We start from the raw sequence: 3,786 nt of genomic DNA on the forward strand, positions 1-3,786 counted from the left end.
CATTCAATCACTAAGGGAGTCAAATAGTGGGCGGAAGGTTTTCTGATAATAAATCGTTGTTAAATAACTAGTAAAGCCTTTTAAAGCTGTCTCTCTGAAAATTGGTATTTGGCTTCTGGTCAGAAATTAAAAGAGAAAAAAATGTGTTTCGGTATTTTTGGGAACTCGACCCCCTAAAGAAGTGCAATAAATTTCTATAAAATTATTTTATTACGAAAGCATTTTCAAAGACAAATCTATGGAAATCTGTATTTGGCTTCTCTGTTGGAAAGAAAATATATGTTAAATGGTATTTGAAAATCAATTGGAAGTCAACCCATAATGGCGTGAAATAGGAGTCTGAAAATTTTTACGAAAATATATCGTTGCATTAAAATTTTTTTGATGTTAAATCTATGAAAACTAGTATTTCATTTCTCAGCTAGATATAAACAAATATGTATTTCGGAATGACAGTATCTATGCATATGTCACCGCAAGTGTTTAAAAAGAGTTATAGCACCGCAGCTACCACAATCGCTTTTCTATGACCTTAATTAGCGTGAAAAGTTTATTAATCGTTACAATTGGTGAAGATAAAAATTCGATTAAAGGAAAAGAAAAAAATCTCTGCTGACCATACAGTCACACGAGCGAAGCAGCGGGCACTAAGGTAGAAATTATACCCGTGGCAAGTCGTATGTTGTCCCATGTAAGACAATTGCGGAACAAGTGGGGCGTATCATCAGAAGAGGGTACATGATCTGGATTCTTCTACATTACGGATAACAGCTGCATCGCAACGTACATTTGAAATGGCGCCCTTTGCGATGCAGCAATTGAAATGGCGTGGCAAATGGAAACGTACTCCAAAGCCGAGACACGCTATACATCATGATTCTTGAGGACATAACGTCTAAATTGTAGACTGAACGTGAAATTATGCACGTATAAGTACATATATTTGGATACTCTGCAAATCACACTTAAGTGCCTGGCTGAGGGATCATCGAACCTCCTTCACAATAATCCTAAATTATTCCACTCTCGAAAACCGCGCGGAAAAAACGAGCACCTATAGCTTTCCTTGCGAGATCTGATTTCCCTTATTTTATTATGATGGTCGTTTCTCCCTATGTAGGTCGGCGTCAACAAAATATTTTCGCATTCGGAGGAGAACGTTGGTGCTGGAAATTTCTTGAGAAGATTCCGCCGCAACGAAAAACGCCTTTGTTTTAATGATGTACACCCCAAATCCTGTATCATGTCCGTGACATTATCTCCCCTATTTCTCGATAATACAAAACATGCTGCTCTTCTTTGAACTTTGTCGATGTACTCCGTTGATCCTATATGGTAAGGATCCCACACTGCACAGCAGTACCCCAAAAGAGTAGCGTAGGCAGTCTCTTTAGTAGATCTGTTGTGTCTTCTAAGTGTTCTGCTAATAAAACGCAGTCTTTGGTTCGCCTTCATGACAACATTTTCTGTGTCCTCTTTCCAATTTTAGTTGTTCGTAATTGTATCTCCTGGGTATTTACTTGAATTTATGTCCTTTATATTTGACTGATTTATCGTCTAACCGAAGTTTAATGGATCCCTTTTAGCAATCATGTGGATGACCTCACACTTTTCATTATTTAGGGTCAATTGCCAATTTTCGTGCCATATAGATATCTTTCATAAATCATTTTGCAGTTTGTTTTGATTTCTGATGACTTCGTTAGACAATAAACGGCAGCATCATCTGCAACCAACCTAAGACGGCTGCTCAGATTGTCTCCTAAAACGTTTATAGGTAAGGAACAGCAGAAGGCCTATAACACTACATTGGGGAACGCCAGAAATCACTTCTGTTTTACTCAATGACTTTCCGTCAATTACTTCGAACTGTGATCTCTCTGATAGGAAATCACGAATCTAATCACATAACTGAGACGATATTCCAGACAAATAACTGAGAGGTTATTCCATGAGCACGCAATTTAACTACAAGTCGCTTGTGAGGTAGAGTGTCTAAAGCGCTCTGGAAATCTAGAAATATGGAATGAATTTGAAATCCCTTGTCGATAGCACTCAACATTTCATGTGAGTAAAGAGCTAGTTGTGTTTCAAAATAATGATTTTTTCTGAATCCGTGTTGACTGTGTCTCAATAGACATCCATTATGAATATTCGAACACAATCTATGTTCCAAAATTCTGCTGCACATTGACCTTAATGACATGGGCCTGCAGTTTAGTGTGTTACTTCTACTGCCTTTTTTGAATATTGGTGTCACCTGTGCTACTTTCCAGTCTTTGGGTACGGATCTTTCGTCGGGCAAGCGCGTGTATACGATTGTCAAGTATGGAGCTATTGTATCAGCATACTCTGAAAGGAACGTAATTGGTATACAGTCTGGAGCAAGAAACTTGCTTTTAGTAAGTTATTTATGTTACTTGACTACTCCTAGGAAAGGGGCGGGCAAACGTTGCACGCGGCTCATGAGCGCACAGCGCAGCACGTGTGCTGCTCGCGTGCAGGCGTCGACCGGGGCTGTGGCGACAGCCGGCAGGTTGCGGCAGTGTAGTGCCAGGCTAAGCTGCGGACGTTGATGCGAAGCGAGCACTATGTAGTGAACGTTGTATTTCAAGAAACGGAGAAGTGGAGATTTGCTACCTTTTAAAAAGTAATGGGAGAATCATTTTTTCTTTGTGCAAAAACGTTAAAATTCGAAATGTTTAATATGTGGCAGTATTCTCGCTGGTCAACGGAAGTTTAGTATTGAAGGCCATTATAATAAATTTCACAAGGACGAATACAATTTATTGTCGGATTCTGAGCGGACGGGGAATTGACTGAGCTTAAGAAGAGCGATCTGACGATACCAGACGAATCTGTCGTAGTTGTCCGGCCGGAGTGGCCGAGCGGTTCTAGGCACAACAGTCTGGAACCGCGCGACCGCTATGGTCGCAGGTTCGAATCCTGCCTCGGGCATGGATGTGTGTGATGTCCTTAGGTTGGTTAGGTTTAAGTAGTTCTAAGTTCTAGGGGACTGATGACCACAGCAGTTAAGTCCCATAGTGCTCAGAGCCATTTGAATTTGTCGTAGTTGCTGTTGTCACGAGAGATCTGCGACTTTCTCTCGTCATGGCTCTCATCTAACTGATTTAACATTTTATGGAGCACTGTTTTCATGTTTTCAGGACGACAACAATAATAGCCCAGCGGTATGTGCAAGTTATAAGACTGCGCTTAATATAGCGAGAGCTGGAAAACCATTTGCTGAATTAATAAGTCTCGGTTAAGAGCAAACATCAGTGATGAAAATTTACGTAACTGTTTGTGTTTGTCTGTATGTAGAAATTTTGTTCCAGATATTAAACGTATTGTAAACTCCACCTGTGATAATTAAATAAAACGTATCGTAGGTAATAGGTACTGTTTCAAACCATGATTTCTTTCAAGCACTCCTACTAACCTTATTCATTCACTCAATAAAGCAAGCTAGGAAACAAAACGCATTACAGAGGAAGGAGCGGACAGAGGGTATGGTGGGGATGGGAGATAAGCGGGTGGCCAGCTTGCCCCTGTGTGCACGCGGAACACCTGTTAACTACACGCGTGCAAGTGCACCGCTCATGTGCAGGATTCCTGCCCGCCCCTGTCCTAGGATATCTACTTCTAAGTTACTCATGTTGGCAGCTGTTCTTGATTCCAGTTCTGGAATATTTACTTCCTCTTCTTTGGTAAAGGAATTCCGGAAGGCTGTGTAGTAACTATGCTTTAGCAGCACTATTATCAATAGTATTTCCATTGCTATCT

Source organism: Schistocerca nitens, chromosome 1 (assembly GCF_023898315.1).
Source record: "Schistocerca nitens isolate TAMUIC-IGC-003100 chromosome 1, iqSchNite1.1, whole genome shotgun sequence".
NCBI classification, from domain to species: domain Eukaryota; kingdom Metazoa; phylum Arthropoda; class Insecta; order Orthoptera; family Acrididae; genus Schistocerca; species Schistocerca nitens.